The sequence below is a fragment of the Ascaphus truei genome, chromosome 3, assembly GCF_040206685.1.
Source record: "Ascaphus truei isolate aAscTru1 chromosome 3, aAscTru1.hap1, whole genome shotgun sequence".
Lineage (NCBI taxonomy): Eukaryota > Metazoa > Chordata > Amphibia > Anura > Ascaphidae > Ascaphus > Ascaphus truei.
This window is the reverse complement of record NC_134485.1, coordinates 281,629,763-281,652,307: the sequence shown is the minus strand read 5'-3', so window position 1 is coordinate 281,652,307 and position 22,545 is coordinate 281,629,763.

Here is a 22,545-nt window from a genome sequence, read left to right as displayed (position 1 = left end):
AACTGAGAGGACTAGGGCCCACATGAAACTGGAGGGTAGGTTTAAAACAAGAGTAAACGTGTAGTAGAGGTACAAATAACAATGGTTGGTGACTGTTAAAATGCCTATATATGTAAAAAGATGCACTGCTTATAGTATAAAATAAGCTCACCATGTCTTAAGGTACCAGTGACTAGAGTAAACATATATGCACACCCCCTCCCCCTACCCCCCACTCCCATCCCCCCCCCATCCCTCCCCTCTCCTCCTCCCCTTCCCCCACCTCCCCCACCTCCCCCCCCCTTCCCTCCCTCCCTCCTCCTCCACCACACCAACACCGAAGGGGCTTGGAAACTGGTGATACACCTCTCTATGTGACACAAATACCCAATAAGGTCGACCTCAAGGTTATTCACTGAAAGGGCCAGGGCCCGCATGAGAATGGGGTGCAGGCCTAAAACGAGTGTAAGCGAATAAAGGTATAAACTGCAGTGATTTATGATTGTTAAAATGATGATACATGTCAGGAAATGTACTGCTTAAGATGAAACATGACTAGAGTAAATATGTATGCTCTCTTTCCTGCTCCCCACCCCCTTCCTCACCCCACCTGATTCAAGGTCTACGAAGGAGACCAAATGACAAAAGATGGCATCAATACTCGCCAATGATTCTGATAATAACATTGCCAAATGTTACTTTGTGGTTTTCTGGCTACCAATATGAATCCCCTTCTTAAGCTCCAGGGTTGCGAGACAGATCAATAGACACAGAATGGCTTATCAGCTCAATAGGGTTCCTGTCAATATTCTCACTATGTTACTCTGAGCTTACTGCTACCCTAGCTCTCCATCCCCTCCTATACTATCCTCTCCATCTCTTCCCCGCCCCCCTTCCCTCCCCACCTTCCCTTGCCCCCCCACCCCCCTCCCTCCACCCCCTCCCCCCTCCACTCCCCCTCCACCCCCCCTCCACCCCCCATCAACCTCCCTCCCCCCTCCTCCCCACCCCCCTCCACCCCCTCCCTCCTCCTGCTTCCCCCACCCCACCCCCCCACTCCCCTTTTTCCACCCCTCCCTTACACACCCCTCCCATCCCTCGCCCAAGAAAGCTACCTCAAGTTACTACATGGGTCCGTGCTTTTCTTGCACAGCCATACCTGGACTGCTGGTTCCCCCCCTCATTGGGCCATACGCCCAAATGCCAGTACCTAACCCCAGCGGTATCCACTGGAGGTCCATAGTGGACCTCATCCTACTTTACCTCTTGCTGCTAATTCTGTCCCAGCAGACTCTTTCCCCCCGTCCCCTGCCCTCCCCTGCCCTCCACTCACCCCTTCCCACTCCCACCACCCCAACCCCTCGTCAGGCCAACCTGAACCTCACATGCAGAAAACGACCCCCAGAGGGGATAAAAACGATCTTTGATCTACGATTTAAAGATCCACCCGGTGGGAAGGGTGCGATCCCAATTGTGACAACACTCCAGCACCCAAATGGCTAGTCAGTCAGCAATCAAACTGGTTTCACTGAATGTGAAAGGTTTGAACAATAACAGAAAAAGAAGACTAGCGCTCCAGGAGCTGAAAAGATCTAAGGGAGATATCATCTTCCTCCAGGAGACGCACTTTGCATCTCAAGAGCTGCCCAAATTAATTAGCAATGTATTCCCGACGGGTTTCTTCTCATCATTTAACAATAAAAAGCGCGGAGTAGCTATTCTACTCAGACAAGGAACCCCATTCAATATTACCAAAATGACTTCAGATCCAGAGGGTAGATTTCTAATGGTATATGGCTCGCTCGCGGGTACGACGATCGCCCAGGTCAACATCTATGCGCCAAATGAAAATCAAACAGAATTCCTAAAAACAGTGCTAGATAAGATTGATCCTAACTACCTATCCTCTTTGATTATAGGTGGGGGCTTTAATATGGTGATAAACTCCACTGAGGACAGAGTCTCAACTCTGAATCGCTCACAAAGAGCATCCTCCCAGAAAATGGATAGAAAATTTAAAGCGATTACTAGGGACTACTCCTTAATGGACATTTGGAGAATCCGACACCAGGGCCAAAGAGACTACACATTTTACTCGGCGCCACACCAATCATACTCTCGTATAGACTATTTTTTGCTACCAAAAATGTTCTCGAAGCCTCCACCAATTCGGAAGTAGGCCCCATTACTTGGTCAGATCATGCCCCTATAACAATCACTCTGTCAACTCCATTTAAAAAATTGACCTCCTACACTTGGAAGCTGAACGACTCCCTACTGAACCACCCGGCAGTAGAAAAAGAAATTAAAGCAGCTCGAAGGGAGTACTTCGCTCTCTATGCAGGCACAGTCAACTCACCGGCGGTTCTGTGGGAAGCCCATAAGGCAGCAATCAGGGGAACTTTTATATCAATTGCATCCCACAGAAAGAAGGTTAAGGTAAAACTAATAATGGATCTGACAAATAAAATTATAAAGCTGGAAAAGCAGCATAAAGCCAACCCCTCAAAAAAATGTACAAAACCTTGACCGCAGCCAGAAATGAATTAAAACAGTCCCAAATGGAAGATGTGGAAAAAGCCCTCCCATGGACTAACCAGAAATACTATGACAAGGGCAACAAGGCCGACAGACTTTTAGCTAGCAAACTTAGAGGTATACAGAAACGTTCCCAGATCACTGCGATAAAGAGTGGATGGGGGGAATTAATCTATAATGAGCAGAAAATAGCAGAAGAATTTACCGCATTCTATACCAAATTATATAACCTTAGGGCTGAGGGAGGGAAGGCGGGGATACCCACCTCGGAACCCATCAGTAATTACCTATCGGATTGCCTCCTGCCCACATTGACAGAGGAGGAAAATCTGATACTCAATGCAAAGATCACCCAATAAGAGTTGGCGTCCGCAATAAAAACATTAAAAATCTCGAAAGCCCCTTGCCCCGATGACTTCTCCAATGTCTATTATAAAAGGTTCTCCCCGATTCTACCTAAACACCTGCTTTGCTTATTTAACTCATTCATGGAGGGCAACCCAATCCCCCCATCAATGATGCAGGCCAACCTAGCCATAATCCACAAAGACGGGATGGACCCATTGCTCTGTGGGAGTTATCGACCAATCTCTCTACTAAACAACGATCTTAAGCTTTAAAGCAAAATCCTGGCAAATAGACTGAATCCAATATTACCGAGATTAATGCACAACGACCAGGTGGGGTTTGTCTCAGGCAGACAAGCCTCAGATAACACCCACAAAATTATCAATATCGTTGATCATGCCCACCTCACAGCTACCAAAGCGGTTTTGATAAGCTTAGATGCAGAGAAGGCATTCGACAGAATCGATTGGCTATTTCTTGACAAAACAATGCAGAAATTCGGCTTCAAAGAGGAATACCTAGAGGGGGTCCGAGCGCTATACCGCAGCCCAACTGTGGTGGTGAAACTCCGGGGCGGATCCGCTAAGAAATTCAGTATAACAAATGGAACAAGACAGGGTTGCCCCCTATCCCCCCTCCTGTTCACCTTAACAATTGAACCTTTGGCGTCTAGAATACGAGACAGCATAAACATACAGGGGGTACCGATTGGCGGAAAAAACTATAAAGTCTCGTTATTCGCAGATGATGTTATCCTAACGTTAACACAACCCCAGATCTCTCTCCCCAATCTCCACAAGGAATTAAGAGAATTTGGTAAAATATCAGGTTATAAAATTAATAGTGACAAATCAGAAGCCCTCAACCTAAATTTATCAGAGCCAGAGATGCAGACATCGAAACAAAACTTTAATTATAAGTGGAGCCCTTCATACATCAAATACCTGGGAGTACATGTATCAAAGAACTACGGCTCTCTCTACCAAAATAACTACCCAAACCTCTTTAAGAAAATTTAAAAAGACCTGGATAATTGGGAAAACTACCAGATCTCATGGATCGGGAGGATGATCTCAGTAAAAATGAATATACTCCCTAGATTATTATACTTTTTCCAGACACTCCCGGTCTATATTCTTGGCTCTGAACTAAAAACTATCCAGAACAAATTTTTTCAATTTATCTGGCAAGGGAAGAGACCCAGGGTATCTAGGTCGGTTCTTATGGCGCCCAGGACAAAAGGAGGATTGGGGGTCCCAGACATAGCTAAATATTATCAGGCAGCCCAATTATGACAGGCGGTCATGTGGAACTCGGGCCCAGACCAGCTCTGTTGGCTAGCAATTGAATCTCAATACTCCAGAACACCTTCTCTGCCAGCTTATCTTTGGTGCGGTGACAGGGGTACTGATATGGCGCCTAAATTCGAACTGGGAGCGATGAGACACACATAAGATATATGGACGAAAACTAAAATTAAATACCAGCTCTCCTCCCTCAGTTCCCAGCTAACCCCACTATTCAACAATCCAAAATTCCCCCCAGGATGCGAGACTAAACAATTCGACATATTCAAATCATTAGGGGTCAGGGTGATCGCGGATCTGCTGAGCGACGGACAGTTCCTGAGTCTCCAAGAATTACGCACCAAATTGAAGGTACCTCACCTAGATACATTCAAATTTCTCCAAATCCGACACTTCCTACAAAAAATGTCCCCAACGTTGAAATTTCCACTTCCCACAAAATTCGAGAAACTGTGCCAGGACGGAGCACATCAAAAAGGTCTAATAATGCAAATATATGCTGGCATGGAGAATCCGGCAAATCCAACTGCACACAACTATATGCTCAAGTGGGCAGCGGAATTGAACATAGTTATAGACTGGGAGGACTGGGAAGACATATGGGACGCTGCCTCTGGAACATCCATATGTACCACGGTGAAGGAGAATGTCTACAAAATAATGTATCACTGGTATCTTACCCCAGTGAGACAAAAGCAAATCTACCCTCTGGCATCAGACCTATGCTGGAGAGGCTGTGGACATAGAGGGGACATGGCCCATATCTGGAGGCTATGTCCAGAGATTCAAAAATACTGGCTTATAATACAAGATTTAATAAAAGAGATCACAGGTCTCACAATCCCTATGGATCCACTAACCTTCATACTGGGCAGACTGATAGAGGAGATAGATCGCCCAGTATGGAAATTAATCTCCTTTATTCTGACAGCAGCAGGATGCTCGGTAGCATACTCCTGGAAGAAGTCAGCGCCCCCCACAAAACAACAGGTGAAAAATAGACTCAATGAGGTAATGAGGATGGAAAAACTTACGGCTTTTCTAAAACGATCTACCGAAGGGTTTTATAAAATCTGAGAACCCTGGATAATTCACTAGAAAGACTCAGAATAGAATCCCTTGCACCATAACAGAAACAGTTAAGGGTTGGAGAAGATTAGAAGCGGAGCGGCCGGACGAGGGGAGGGATGACCACTCTCTCTCTCCCCCCCTCCTCTCCCCAACTCCTCACCCCCCTCTCTCTTACCATACTTTTTCTCTCTTTCTCTACACCTCATGGACCATAAAGTGGCCCTGAGTGTGCTTTCTCCCCCCCCCCCCTAACCGAACAAGGAAAACCAATTTGTATTAGGCCAGAAATATAACGTAACCCAATGTATGTATAAATGAATATGCCTACTAAAAACCGTTTGGAAAAAAAAAAACCACAGTATTACATAGAAAAGAAAAAAACATTAAAAATGCAAAAAAAAATTGATTGGCATGGTGGTGCTCCCATGTCCTGTGGGCATGAGCTGCCACTATGCCAGGCAACATGCTTCCTGCCAATCTTAAAAACAACCTTTACATTTAAAATACACTCAATTAAAACACACCATGCCAGACAATTTACAACCTGCCAATCACCAAAAAACAGGTCTAAAATAAAATCAACTTTGTTCAGTTCAGAAGACCCCCTGCTCACGCACACTATTAATAAAAATAAAATGTAAGCAGCTTCACTACCTTAGCAGCTATCCGCTAAGGTAATGATTTTTTATTGGGGGGGGGGCTTTTATACTAGCGTGCGTGCAGGGGCTCTTCTGAGCCGAACAAAGTTGATTTAAGCCTCGGGGACCCCCTACTTCCCAAGATACAGACCCCATTATGGGGTGGCAGTATCTCCTTCAATGTGAAAATCCCACGGTCACATGACTCACAAGATACCGGCACCCCATAACGGGGTATTTATCTTGGGAATTAGGGGTCCTTGGACCTGAAATCAATGGGGTTCAGCTCTGGAGACCTCCTGCTACAATACAGTAGTGTTAGCATTTAAATAAAACCCATGCGATCGCCTGTTTGGGGAGCGTAGTTAGAGTCACTGATTTTGCCTATCTCTTACTGCACGTCTCTTACACATAAGTAAACCCCATTAGGATTAACACAGCAGGAACCCCTGCTGTGTTAATCCGATGGGCCATTTAGTCTGCAGAGGAACATCTCAGATCACCACGTGGTATAGTGCATGATTCAACCAGGTAAATGATTGGATAACCGCCGCAGCATCTGTAATAAGTAACTACCTAAAACATAAAAGCAGCTGAAAAAGAATCATTCCTAAAACAGCAACCACAGTAGTAGTGTTAGAAGAAAATATAGTGAATTAAATGAGACCCATGTTTATGTTTTTATGAGTAATACTTATATTGTATGCAAATGTATATGTATACTGTAGTTTATATATTTTCTGTAAATAAAAGTAATACTGTAGTAAATGTGGGGGTTCACAATCCCTGTGCTCTCCTGGATAAATCTGCAGTCCCCCAACTGAAAGCTTTTTTTTTTTACTCGACACGCTAATCCAAATTCTGTATGGATTGTCTTTTTCTCGTTTTTGGGGGTTTATTATAAAACCAATCCTCCCTCTGAACGTAAGGTTGAAACTTTTTAACCCATTACTTTTTGGCTTTCCTGGTCATGCCAATCCCCATCCACTCATCCCTTAACCTGGTGACAACTATATAAAATCAAAAACCTTCTGCAAACCTGGAAAAGGAAACTTGCAAGATCAGAAGCCCTATAGAGAGAAAACAGTACAGTTCTAGAAAAATTACAGTAATTCTTTTAGTTTTATTCAAAGTTATATCATTTAAATACTACAGAATCATCCCCCCCCCAAAAAAAAAAAAATCTGGTTAAGAGATGATTTCTAAACACTTAGCAAAATACAATCTTCCAAAACTGAAAAAAGAAGAATTCTTGAAACTCAATGATAAAATAAATAAAACTGAATTTGCAGAAGCAGTCAAACCATTAAATTCAGCTAATTTGCCTGGTCCAGATGGCCTCTATAATACCTATTTAAAAGGATACTTCAAAATCCAAACCCCCTACCAAATATACTTATGTAATTCCTTTCTAGAAGGGAAAGAGATTCCGGAATCCATGTCAAGAACCAACATTAAAATAATATGTAAAGATGGAAAAGATCTTATAAATGATGATACAGTAGTTTCCATTCAATATCCCTACTAAAAACTGACTTGAAGATTTATAGTAAAATCCTAGCTGATAGACTGAATATAATATTCTGATTGAATATATATATGATTGATTAATATTCATGAGGTGGGATTTATTAGTGAGAGAGAGGCTTCTAATAATACCAGGACAATAATTAATTTGATCGAACACATTAATCAAAAAAAAACCAAAGCAACTTTACTAAGTTTAGATGCAGAGAAAGACTTTGACAGAATTAACTGGAAATTTCTAGATGGAACAATTCAAGCGTTTACATTCAGAGGCCTATATCTCGAAGGAGTTCAAACATTATGCAGAACACTAGCAGCAAAACTAAAAATCCTAGGAGGTAATACTGTGATCAAAGTTAATAACAGGACAAAACAGGGATGTCCCCTTTCACCTCTACTCTTCACACTATCCATAGAACCACTAGAATCCACAATTAAAGTAAATCCAAATATAAAGTATATATAAATCAGAAAAGAAAACGACAAAATGTAATTGTTTGCAGATGATATAATTTTGACAATTGTTAACCCTTTGATGTCCCTTCCACACTTGCAAGCCAATCTCACAGAATTTGGTAAACTCTCAGGATACAAAATAAATAGTGATTAATCCGAAGCATTGAATTTGACCCTCCCTCAACGTGACATCAAACTTATACAAATAAATATGAACTATACTGTATGTGGCAGGAATTCCTCTCAAATACCTAGAGTATGTATCAATATTGCTAATTCCAACAATTCTCTTTACAAATACAATTATCCAAAACTACAGTATTTAACCAAATTAAAAGAGATATTACATGATGGAACACCTGTGCAAGGAAAAATCAAGCGCAAATAATATCACAACAAATCAAAGGTAACACAGATGATATACTATCCTTAATGAGTGCAGCTCCTGACGTAGAATTCAAACCAAATTCAATCAGCAAACGAAGGAGAAACAGGTGCGCAAATCACATCAGGACATGTAAGAGAGAGTAAAAACACCAAATAGTGCAATATTGTCTACTTCAGCAAATTAGCTTCAATGCTGGAAGTTCTATAAAATTTGCACTCACGTGTTTAATGTGAAATCAGAGCGTTGTGGTTATTCAAAGTTACCAACTTATGTCTCCAGACAGGTACTCCAGATCCACATAGAGAGGGGGAAATTCCATATACAAAAAGAGGGGAAAAGCAAAATAATATAGTACTGTTTTTAATGTTAAAAACACAAAGTATTCCACTTACATAAGTGCTTTTGTTTGAGAGCATTCAGACCACACTGGGTCACAGGGTCAGACAAAATATTCACAGCACACAGCATCTGCTCCACGGCCGTCACAGCAGGTACTGGGCTGATTAAAGTTGTCCTCCACTCCAGATGTCATCAACAAGGGCTCCTTAAGTGGTCACTGATATCACCCAACACGTGTTTTCCACTGTAAAGTCTGTAAAGATTAGCCCCTGAGGAAGACTTTACAGTGGAAACACGTGTTGGGTGATATCAGTGACCACTAAAGGAGCCCTTGTTGATGACATCTGGAGTGGAGGACAACTTTAATCAGCCCAGTACCTGCTGTGACGGCCGTGGAGTGGATGCTGTGTGCTGTGAATATTTTGTCTGACCCTGTGACCCAGTATGGTCTGAATGCTCTCAAACAAAGGCACTTATGTAAGTGGAATACTTTGTGTTTTTAACATTAAAAACAGTACTATACTATTTTGCTTTTCCCCTCTTTTTGTATATGGAATTTCCCCCTCTCTATGTGGATCTGGAGTACCTGTCTGGAGACATAAGTTGGTAACTTTGAATAACCACAAAGCTCTGATTTCACGTTAAACATGTGAGTGCAAATTTTATAGAACTTCCAGCATTGAAGCTAATTTGATGATGGAACACCTACCAAATATCCTGGTTAGGTAGAATCACATCGGTAAAGATGAGCATTATCCCGAGATCTTAATACCATTTCCAGATTCTCCTTATCTGCCTCCCTGCCAAAGATATAAAAGATATACAGAATAGAATATTTCAAATCATCTGTGTGGCAGGACGGCCTGTAGCCGAGGTCAGGGAACAGTCCACACATGTAGTTTCAGGATAATGAAAATGTTCAGTGGCTTTATTTCTCCATAACATAACATAACATGTGGGTACACTGTCCCTTCAAATCAAAACAAAACCTGCTCCACATTGGGAGATCTGACTAACACACCAGGCCTATCTAGCAGGCTGGCTGGCTAGACCATAACCAAACCATAAGTGTACTTTAAGCAGTCAGGAAAACAAAAGAACAATCCTTACTTTGGTTGAAGTAGTGACTTTGGTGAAATCCCTCTGGCTAACAGCTCACATAGCAGTGTGCTCTGGTCTAAGGCAGGCAGCTGCTGCCAGTAACAAGAGCCTTTTCTACCTTGCTGGCTATCAGGTGTCAGTTTACCTCCTGATTGAACCTTCTGAGTTAACCTTCTGAGTGCTGGATGCAGCACTCAGACATATGTTTCCCAGGCATAACTGATTATTGGTTGACTTCACCCTGTCACATACCTCCCCTGTTTGTGTGTGGCTAGGGTCCCACACGGCTGAAGCCCGACCCTCCACTCCTTCTCTTGACAAAAAATCAGCATTTCCATGGTCCTTTCCAGGTCTATGCTGTATATCAAAAGAAAAGGGTTGGAGGCCCATATACCACCTGGTCAACCTTGAGTTTGTGTCCTTCATGGTGTTTAACCATTTCAAGGGCGCATTGTCAGTGACCAGGGTGAAGTGTACTCCGGCGACATAATGTCTCAAGGCCTCAATTGCCCATTTTCCAGTGAGGCAAATCCTTCTCAATGACGGAATACCTCACTTCCAACAGCTTCCGGCTGATGAACAGTATGGGGTGTTCAACACCATCAAATTGCTGGGACAGCACTGCTCCCAGTCCTACCTCTGATGCATCCGTCTGGATGATGAAGGGCTCTTTAAAATCTGGGCTCCGAAGAGCGGGGCCCTCTGAAAGGCACTTTTTTAGCATGTCACAGGCGTCTTGGCTCTCCCATGACCATTTAACTTGGGTTGGGGCACTCTTTTTTGTCAGATCTGTTAGGGGTGCAGATATTTCTGAAAAATTGGGGATAAACCGCTTGTAATACCCTGCTAACCCCAAAAGGGAGCGGACCTGTGTCTTTGTCTGTGGGGTGGGGACTTCCTTTATGGCGGCAACCTTGCTAGCTAGTGGCCTTACTATCCCTCCCCCAACGGCATAGCCCAAGTATTTTGTAGTGGATTTACCCAGGGCATATTTTTTTGGATTTGCAGTGAGCCCTGCTTCTCTTAAGGACGTTAGGACTGTCCTTAACCTTTTTTTTGAGACTGCCAGTGTCTGCTATAGATGACGATGTCATCCAAGTAAGCTGCGGCATATTTCCTATGGGGTCGTAGTACCTTGTCCATCAACCTTTGGAATGTGGCTGGAGCCCCATGTAACCCAAATGGCATAGTAACGAATTGGCATAAACCAAGAGGGGTGTCGAAGGCAGTTTTGCATTTGGATTCTTCCGCTAGAGGTATCTGCCAATATCCTTTCGTGAGATCTAGGGTGGAGATATACTCTGCTTTACCAAGAGAGTTAAGCAATTCATCCACCCTAGGCATTGGGTATGCATCGAATCTGGATACAGCATTTACCTTTCGCAGATCCACGCAAAACCTCACCTTCCCATCTGGTTTAGGGACCAACACTATAGGACTACACCATTCGCTGTGGGACTCCTCGATCACGCCCAATTCCAACATGTCTATTATCTCCCTCTCTACCAGGTCTTCTCGGCCCTCTGGCAATCTATAGGGACGGGACCGTACTTTTACGCCAGGTTCTGTCTCAATCCTATGGGACACTAAATCAGTCTGCCCTGGCAGCTCAGAAAAAACATCTTGGAACTGGTCACATAATTCTAGTAGGTCTGACCTTTGTTCCGTTGTTAACTGCCCTCCCATGGGAACCTGATGGTCATTGTACGTACTACCCTTTGGAGGCTGTGGACCCAAATCCGTCTCTCCTTCCAGAGGGTGGATGAACAGCGATCTCATCGTTTTCCAGGGTTTCAGGAGGTTAACGTGGTAGATTTGTTTACCCTTCCTGGACCCTGGTTGAGAGATCTCATAGTTCACCTCCGCGGTGCTGCGGAGAACTTGGAAAGGACACTACCACTTCGCAAGGAGTTTACTCTCTGATGTCAGTAGTAATAGCATCACTTGGTACCCAGGTTGGAAGACCCTCAAGCGGGCATTTTGGTTGTACTTCCACTCTTGACGTTCTTGAGCAGATTTGAGGTTTTCCTTAGCAAACCGACCTATCATGTCTAGGCGGTTTCTAAGGTCTATGACATACTGAAGGGTATTCTTGGAGGGGGAGGGCTCCTCCTCCCAGGATTCCTTCAGTAGGTCGAGAATACCCCGAGGTTGGCGTCCATATAGGAGCTCAAACGGGGAGAAGCCTGTGGATGATTGGGGAACTTCTCATACCGCAAACAACAGGAAAGGGAGAAGTTCATCCCAAGCTCGCTTTTCAGTGTCCACAAACTTCCTAAGCATGGTTTTTAAGTACGTTTAAACCTCTCTACCAATCCATCAGTCTGAGGATAGTAGACTGAGGTCCGGACGGATTTTACCTCCAATAACTTCAGGACATCCTGCATTAACTTTGCCATGAAATTTGTTCCCTGGTCAGTTAACATTACTTGGGGAAGTCCTACCCTAGAGAACAGTTCTAACAGCCTGTGAGCAACCTGTTTAGCAGTGGCTGATCTCAACGGGAAGGCCTCAGGATATCTGGTGGCATAATCTACAACAACGAGTATAAATTTATGTCCCTTCGCAGAGGGTTCAAAAGGTCCCACCAGATCTACCCCAATTCTCTCGAATGGGACGGCTACCAAGGGCAGAGGGACCAAGGGTGCCGGCTTCTGTCCTTTTTGGCTAGTTAACTGGCATTCAGGACATGTCTCACATAGTTTCATGATGTCACTATGTATGCCTGGCCAGTAAAACCGGGACGAGATGCGGTCCGTGGTCTTATCTCTGCCCAAATGACCACCCCATGGGAGAGTATGGGCTAGAGTGAACACTGTTTTAATCAACCCTTCAGGGACTAGCATCTGTCGAATGACCTCCCCTGTTTGTGTAACCTTATTCACACGATATAGGATGTCATTCAACAGTTCAAAATGTGGAAACACTCTTACACCTTACATCCATTATCTTGTTGTTGACCTGAACCACCTTCTCATATTGTCTAGCCAGATCTGGGTCTTCCCTCTGCCTCTGACAGAAGTCAGGAAGATCCAGGTCTGGCAAAATTCCCGTATCTATCTGTTCCCCATGCTGGTCATCTCCGGTCATGACCTGCAGTCCTTTGGGCTGACTAATGTTACCAAGAGTCACAGCCTTTCTTAACCAGTCCTCTTTTTCCGCCCGTCTCTGTTTACGGGTCTTTGGGACGTGGTGTCTACGGTGGAAAATCTCTGGGGAAAAAGGAAACAAGTCTCCGGGCTTCTCCGGTACCAGAGAAGTAGGCTCCGTAGGAGTAGGGGCCAACAATGTTTCAAAGTAGGGCCAGTCTCGGCCAAGTAGAACAGGTGCAGGTAGCCAGGGAGCAACTCCCACTAGCTGGCTAGCCTCTTGATCCTTGATAAGCAGTAGAATGTTCGCCGTCGGGTATCTCTTTGTATCCCCATGGATACACTCGATATTCCACGGAGAGTCATAGGATAGTCTGTTGCTTGGAATTAGGCCCTCTAGGATCAGGGTTTTTCCAGATCCCGAGTCCAGCATGGATTTTACTATTTTCCCCTCCAGAGATTCTGGGACTAACCACGGATTGTGGTCCCCTCGGAGAGAAGCTGTGGCAGTGGTTCTGCCATATGAACAGTTCATCTCATCATCTCCTGAGATTGCAAACTCGGTCGTCAGCGGAAGCTCTCGACGGGGTTCGGTGTTTGGACTTCTCCGCTGTTGGATGGGATCCTCCCTTCTGGTTGGTGGTGGTATCCTCTCCACCGGATGGGTGACGGAAGCCCAGGTTCTCGGGGAATACTGTGGGTGGCGGCCTCCCTTGAATGATCCAATGGCCTCGGACCCGGGACGGGCGTCTCTGCGGGAGTTTGTACCAGGAACCCTGCGAGATGGGAAAGGGTCTTCTGATCGGGTTGACTGGATCTCCCGAGCTGGCAGGTTGTAGACCCCTCGATTGTCTGCTCTCCTGCTTCTGGTATCACCGGAAGCAACTGGTGTTTGCACGGACCGTTCCCAGCTATCCTGTTGGGTGTCGTCACCAAGGACGTTTTCCACCAAGCGGACCGCTGAATCCAGGGAAAATGCAGTGTGTCTTTTTACCCAGGAGCGGGAGGAGGGGGGCAGTATCTGTATGAACTGCTCAAGAACAAACTGTTCAAGGATCTCTGCCTTGGTATGCTTCTCCGGTTGTATCCACCTGGTACATAAGTCTACTAAGCGGTGGGCTATGAACCGGGGTCTGTCTCTGTTTGTATATTTGACTGTCCGGAACCGCTGTCGTTAGGTCTCTGGAGTGAGGCTTAGGCGATCCAGAATAGCAGCCTTTAGTTGCTGATAGTCCATGGCCTCGTCTGCTGGAAGAGCCTGATAGGCTGCCTGAGCTTCTCCTATGAGGAGTGGAGCCAGAGTCATTATTCAGCTATCAACTGTCCAGCCGTGGGCCGTGGCTACCCTTTCAAAAGTGAGGAGAAATGCCTCTGGGTCTTCGGTTGGCTTCATTTAAGCAGCATCACCGGTGGGTTATTTGGAATCCTTGGTCTGCCTGGGGCTGGGCCTTCGACTAGCAGTTGGAGTAGCTTTTCCTCCCGCCGGGCCTGTTGCTCATCTTGCTGGGCATGTCGCTCAGCTTGCTGGGCCTGCCATTGTATTTGCTGGGCCTGTTGCTCAGCTTGCTTTTCTGCTAGCTGGAGCTGTTGCTCAAGGAACTGAGAAAAAAAATTCTCCATTTTTTTTTTCTGTGTGGCCCTTCAGATACAGGGGCCGTCCGACTTCCCACTTCTGACACCACCTGTGGCAGGACGGCCTGTAGCCGAGGTCAGGGAACAGTCCACATGTGTAGTTTCAGGATAATGAAAACGTTCAGTGGCTTTATTTCTCCATAACATAACATGTGGGTACACTGTCCCTTCAAACCAAAACAAAACCTGCTCCTCATTGGGAGATCTGACTAACACACCAGGCCTATCTAGCAGGCTGGCTGGCTAGACCATAACCAAACCATAAGTGTACTTTAAGCAGTCAGGAAAACAAAAGAACAATCCTTACTTTGGTTGTAGTAGTGACTTTGGTGAAATCCCTCTGGCTAACAGCTCACATAGCAGTGTGCTCTGGTCTAAGGCAGGCAGCTACTGCCAGTAACAAGATCCATTTCTACCTTGCTGGCTATCAGGTGTCAGCTTACCTCCTGATTGAACCTTCTGAGTTAACCTTCTGAGTGCTGGATGCAGCACCCAGACATATGTTTCCCAGGCATAACTGATAGGGGTTGACTTCACCCTGTCACAATCTGACAAGGGGAAATTCCTTAGTACACCTGATCTTGGTGCGTGATTTCTTGAAATTTTCACGCATTAAGAAGCAAGTTTACTAGTATTTTGATCGAGTGCAGAAAATTGAATTTTAGCATTGTCTGCAATACCGTCGAGAAACTCAAGTGGGCGATCGCGAGTTGTTATCTTAAAAATCTAATTGCAATTCAACCTATCTTTTATTCCCGTACAGTACTTCAAGTGTTTGAACAGTATTTGTAAATTGAAGATTAACGTTATGAGTTCATATACATGGGAAAGAAGTCCTTTCTGAGGGTCCTTGGCCATACACAAATCCTCAAACTGTAGAAGATTAAAAAATGAACACACACAAAAAGTATTTTTAACGGATTAAATGTTTTATTTCTACAGGATAATAAAGTTAAAGTGAATAATACAAAAATACAACGTCGCCACTTCTTCGGAATGTAAAATGTGTATTCTGCGCATGCGTGTTTATCAAATTGGAACCTTGTTGACACGCAAATGCAGGGACTTATCACTGTTGAAAGAAGCTGTCTCTAAATCCAGCAGTGTGCTGGTTAATTGCACAGGCAATCAACCAGACGCCATCTGGCTGATTAGGACTGTTAGAAAAAGCCTGATCTAAGAAACAGGTGTGACGGTGAGGGGGTAACCAGGCCATAAATTAAGGTCTTATGCCTGGCTGGTTAACTCTGAACCATATTGGAGAGATTAGAGTATCAGCTCTTGAACCCCGTCATGGCACATGCATTGTATTGTAATAAAATATTTATGTGTGTTTTACCTTTCCATGAGTGCTAACCAGTGGAGATTTTCAGGCTATGAGTTTCAGAGTGGGTTTTGAGGTGAAATTGTTGTCGGAATGTGTCTAGGTAGAAGGGGTCCAGAGTTACTGGACACCCCTAAACTGTGTTCAGGAATCAGGTCAGATTTCCATTGACATGTAGACACAGATCTCTGGGCAAAATCCTCCCTGGTAAGCAGTTGCGTGACTCACTGCCAGGTTTCCCTGCTTCAGCACAGACCAGAAAGTTAAATGAGGGCATAGGGATAGGTGTACCCTGGGTACAGTCAGTGGTCCGTAGGTTAATAGGAGTCCCCCAGTATATTCCCCAATCACCAGAACAAAGTATAGAGGTTCTGGGTTGCTTCAACCATCGATAAGGTTGCAAGCTGATTTTATGTCTAAGTCCACAATCTTATGTGTTTAGAAAAGTAACTCTGAGATTGAACCTAAGCATTTTTAATTCAACTTTTTACCCATTTTCTTATAGGAAGGTCTAGGACCGCTGAAACTGAGCTTGTGCATCTTTTCAGTCAAAGATAAGAAAAGAAGGACTTAGACAAAATAGTGAAATATTTTTATTTCTGACACAGTGTGTAATAGTATATGCTTATGAACTGTATATGAGCTGGGGATTTCCAAGTCTGTGAGAGACCAAGCTACCAAGAGACCAAGCTACCAAGTCTGGTGCCACTGAGTCTGCTTGTGTCCCAGAGTTGAAAGCCACAGAGATTGCCAAGGTGTTAAAGCCATTTTGGTGGAGGAGTTAGACTCAATTCCCCTTGTCCTGGGTGAATGAAAGTTGTAAAACTACCATTCACCCAGACCTTGAGACGCCTAACTCCATGGGTGGCTTCTGACTCACAGGAGGCAGAGATGCGATGTTTGCACATGCACCTGTCAGATTTCGAATCCATTCTTGCCCGGCTTCATTAGACTGGTAAGTCTCTGATTGGCTGGTAGGAATTGTCCCACGCTCGGATTGGCTGGAGTATATCATGAATGGGACTGAAATACTATAAGAAAGCCAGCAGCCAATCCGGACCTCAGATTCTAAGAACCAAGACAGCAGCGGTAAATTCAAAATCACCAAAAGATGCTCTTGGAGAAATAGACACAAGTCGGCTTCAGAAATTTCAAGGCAAGACGTTTTCTAAGTCCCACTTTACGGGGTCTGAAAAGAGAACATTGTGGTCACGGCTGGAACTACACGTCAAAAAGAGTACCAGGATGTTTGGTACTATTTCCCGGTCACAGGATTTTGGCAACTCCAGAAGAGATTCAGCGGTGACGTCTGGAACTTCCTGCTGATTGGAGTTCCAAGATTTTTTGGGCTAAACCCTGGTAACCTACAGACTTTGTTTTATGGACTATTTGAGCTAGGGAAATTGGATTTTTTTAGCCCAGATTCCCCAGTAAGTGTTTTTTTCATTGTATATTGTAATCCATTGTGTGTACGTCTTTTTCCAAGGAATAAATCACAATTTATTTTACCTCCTTGTTTTGCTCAATGTTATGATCCCGGTTTAAAAGGTGTAAATGCCTTGTTTCCCTTGACAACAGAAAATAGATTTCCTTAGCCCACAACAGGACTGACCAGAGGGAAATATGTCTTGAAGCACACAGAAGTACTGTTTACTGACAGCAAGACAATGGGACAAGGCCGCTCTTTACCTGGACATGGACATTTCCATAGCACACAAGGGTGCAGACCCAGGAGAGCAGAGAGGCCTTCCCATACAGCTACAAGAAAGATAAGAGACTTTCTTCTTGGACTGTTGTATATCTATATAAACAGTATATATGTTTGGTGTAGTAATTATCTTAGCTACAGTACCCACCCAGTTAGAGAGGGCTGGAGTAAAGGTGTAGATATTCTCCCAAGTGGAGTCAGTCTTTATTTTTTTTATTTTGAATGTTTTGCCTTGTTAAAGGAACAGATGCTATAAAGCCTTATTTTAGTTTCACCTTAAAAACGGTCTCCATTGCATATCTCTGCACACATCTCCTACACATGTTCAAAGGGGCCCCGGGGACTGCCTGTGAATGTTTTTTGTGATTTTGCCTGCATATGTACCTGCAACAGTCTGAGCAACAAAACCTTGTGCAGAAGTGACCAGAATTTAAGGGCTACACAAACATGCAGGAAAACTACACTGCACTAGAGAAAGCCACAATGCCACATTTTGAATGGGAGGACTGTGACAGACAGTGACACACACACAAGGGACTGATGTTGTGACCAGAGTCTACCCCTCCACTTATGGAAAAAAAACTGGGAATTTAAAATGGCCGCCCAGCTTAAGTCAAATACAGACTCTACAAGGATGGGGAAGAAAATGTGTTCCTGGTGTAAATAGTCCAGCCACATTGATCAGTGTCCCTTCAGGCCTTATTCAGACAATGAAGATGATCCATACAAGGCCCCAGAAAAAGGGCAGCAGCCAGAGGAATATTTTTATCAACGTGCCAAGGAACTGCTGCAGCATGCAATGCACTGTGGACACAACGAAGATACAGAGGTTTTCTGGGCAGTTGTACATCCGGTATCAATGATGAGAAGGAATGTGTGCTCAGTGTTACTGATGTTTCAGAACGTACCAAGGTAAAGAAGAAAAAGATAAGGTCTACAGAGATGCCTGTGAGAGCTACAAACTCTGCAATCAAAGTTTGCCCACCAGTAGGACTTCCAGATGGGGTTCTAGCGAATACAGTGAAAACAGCTGCAATTGCGCCTCCTGAGGTCAGGAAGAAAACTACACCTGATACCACCAAAATGGAGGACAAGATATGGCGTTCCTGTAATGAACCCTACCCACAGAAGAGTGGCCCTTCTGGTCCTATGAGGATACAGATAAGGATGAAGACATCTCTAATGGGGAACCTGAACCGAGCCACACCCACAAAACACCCCAAGGATGGTGGAGGTGCCTAAACTCGGTACACACCAAACAAACAGGTCTCTATGACCCCAAAAATTCCTGCCAGCTAATGCAATTGCAAGAAAAGCATGGTGGATGCTGTGAAACTGCTGAAGAGGTTCTCCAATTACCATGGAAGGATCAGACGCATCTTCAGATCCCACAGAGGAAAGGGGTGCCGAGATGCCCTGCAGCCTAGAGGAAATGGAGAATTCGTCCTGCGGATGATCTAATATCCAGAGGGTCCAAGGCAGAAGTCGTATACCCCAAAGAAGTGTCTGTCTGGTGCTGACAGTGAGAAACTCTCAAAATATACCAGGGAAGCAGTGCTAGAACCAGTGAGTGCCGATCCCTTGACCAGCCCTGAAGTTGCCCTGAAAAATGCCTGGCATGTCTGTGAACAATTGAAACTATAGAGAGAATATAATGCTGAGATACATAAGACTGTGCTCAAAATGTAGTCATTGGCCGGGACCGAATTAGCGGATCTCAAGACTGTGCTGGAAACTGTGAAAGCTACTAATGCCACCATAGTGCAAAAACAGAGCAAATCTGATAGCATGATTGCTAATCTGAAACAGAAATATGAGGAGGCACTGAAAGAGATTAGTCTCTCTCAGCAAGAGATTTGCAATTGCCATAGAGAGGTGGTAGTCTCTCAGAATGAGGTTCACACTCTCCACATAGAACTGAATACTTCACACCAGGAGGTCAACAGTGTCCGTACATTGAAAATGGTGTTGTACAGATGAAAAACAATTATAAGGAAGTTGATGCAAACACTTACCTATTGGCATCTTGCCACCATCATCCCAGATGGTTAAAAAATATTCCACAGGTCCAAGCCCTGAGAATAAAAAGAAACTGTTCACAAAAAATCGATTTATGAGGAACAAGTAAGAGACCTTAAATATAAATGTATTGAAAGGGACTACAAGAAGAAAGATGTTGAACAAGCCATTTTATTTGTTGATGGTATTTACAGGAATACCTTATCAATATGAAGAATACTAAAAACATTGATAACAAAGATAAGGGTGAGTTCCTTCCATTCATCACACAGTACAATGGCATTGTCCCAGCTATTACAAAGGTCTTGAATAAATATTGAGGTATCCTCCAGAGAGATCAAACTCTAAAGACCCGTTTAACTTCCAACCCCCAAATCGTTTATACAGTAGAAGGGCCAAAAACTTGAAACTATCATTGGCACCCAGTTGCCCCATTAGCAGTTTGGGGCAAAGAGATGTCATATGGCTCAAAGATCTGAAGGGTTACAACACCAGTACTAAATGCATTGGGTGTAACTACAGCCCCAAATGTAAACATTTTAGGTCCAATGTCACTGGCAAAGAATATGATATTAATACTTTCATTAACTACAAAACAAACTTTTGTGTGTATCTGCTCGAATGCCCATGCGGGCTACAATATGTTGGCAGAACGGGGAGACCACTAAAGAGACGTTATGCAGAGCATAAGTATCTACTTGATAATATCAAAAAAGGATTGGAGACACATAGGGGGCTATGCACTAAACTCCGCTAAGTAGCTTTAAGAGCGCAAAGTGCTTTTAGAATGTGATATTACGCTCAGCGCGATTCACTGAGCAGTGAAACAGGCACTTTGCGCTCTAAAACTGGCTTTTTTCAAGAATTTTTTCTAAGTCCCACAAAGCTCATATGATCAGCTAAATGCGCTGATTTCTGCCAGTCTGCGTGATTCTCAAAGCTACGATAAATGATCGTGCTTTAAAAATGCGTGAAAAAAGCCCGCCAGCTCAAGGCAGGCGCTAAAGGAGAAGGACTTAGAAAAATGTATTTGTTTACATTTTTGCAGGCACACCATCCATACAACGGGCCGGGGGGTATCCCCAGCTGACCCCATGGGTGTCACCGGGTGATCCCGGTGGGCATCCTGGGGTCCCTGTGGGTGTCTGGGGGTCGCCGCAGGAGTACGGGGGTCCTCGTGGGTATCCCAGTGGGTGTCCTGGAGTCCCTGCAGGCCTGCGGTACCAATGGTGTGCCCCAAAAAAATAAACAATATTTGTAAATAAATAACTCCTCCCTCCGCCTCCTAACACATACACTACAGTAATGGGCAAAATTACTATTATCCACATATGGATAATAATTAATTTGCCCATTTAAAAAACATGCATAACAATAAATACAGTAGATACATATTGCACTTACCTTATTCAAGCACCCACAATGAAGGTCGTCTTCATCCTCATCCTGCCCATGTCCTGTCCCCCTCTGGTGCTACAAAACATACAAAAGAATAAAAAGAGCCAATGTAATGTCCCCTAACCCCTTAATCACCTTAGCGGTCATTAACCGCTATAGTCATTAACCCACCCTCACCCACCACTCGGGAGGCCTAAACACCCTCCCCCACTACCCACCCCGTGAGGCCTAACCACCCCAGCTTGGGGACAATAACCCCTCCCCCCACCCCCGCTACCCACATTAAACATGACTATATTGAATAAACAAAACATAACACACCACCCCATGTGCCCCCCCATAAATACATGATTTATTCTTTTACATGCAGGGTTAATACCCCAGGCCCACGGGAGTCCCTGGTGGTCCTGACGGGTGTCTACAAGCCCCACAGTGGCCCAGAGGGGGGTACCCAAGTGTCTGGAGGCCTACGAGTGGTCCTCGCCAGGTGCCGTGGTCCTCCAGGTGGTCTCCGTGGGTCACTTTGGGCCCCAAATGGGGTCTTCATGGGTGGGCCATCAGGTGTCTGGGGGGGCCTTGGGTCAGCCCCACAGGTGTCTGAGGGTCCTCATGTGGTTCCCACAGGGGTCTGGGGGCCCTTGGGTGGTCCCTATGGGTCCGTGGGGCCCCCACAGATGTTGGGCCCCGGTTCTTCTCCGCAGGTGTCCCCCGTGGGTCCGCAGCCTTGTACCCGTTGGCATCCGAGTGGTACTCAGGTGTTCTCCAGAGGTCCCCGCAGACATAAGGAACCAACCCTGTATGTAAAAAAAATAAAAGAACAAAGAAAACCCGGGCGCTCCCTCTGAAGAGAGTATAAAAATGGGATATAATAACAAAAATTTACAACCTTGAAACTGTTGCACAAGGGTCCCCTCAGTTTCCCTGTAAAAAATAAATAAACCTGTCCTATACATTTAAAGAAATATATACCCCCCCTCCCCCCACCAAACACACATACAGTACAGTAATGGGCAAAATAACTATTATCCAGATATGGATAATAGATAATTTTCCCATTATTAAACACATTAACTAGCATAATAAAATATTAGAGTTCTACTTACCTCATCAATATGATCCCCTCCATCAGCAAGTGCCCTCTGTCATCCGTTGCCAAAAAAAATACATTGCAAATACATTCTGGTGTCACTTAACCCCTTAATCTCCTGATGGGTAAATAACTGCAAAGGCAATTAAGGGGTTAAGCCAAATTGCCCCGATACCAACCCTTCAGTGGCTTCATCATGTATATATATATATATATATATATATATATATATATATATATATATATATATACACACAGATAGATTTTACCAGATAGGAGTCCAGGAAAAACGAGACAGCACACAGCCAAAGAAATCCAGAAGAACTGTATTCAGATTAACATGGCACCACATCCAACGTTTCGGTTATTATAGAGTGACCTTCCTCAGGGACGTGCAATATGTGAATGCTAATAGACCCCCTTATATACCCACATGTATCAAGACTTAAACAGACTCACCCGTGTGTGGACAAAATTGCCCGCGAAAAAAACGTGCAGCTGTGTACTCTGTGAACCGCAGATATGTGATGGAACGCACCGCCATCTTGGATATTAACATGGGGCTTCTCCTGACTAAATACGGATGCCCGATTTGT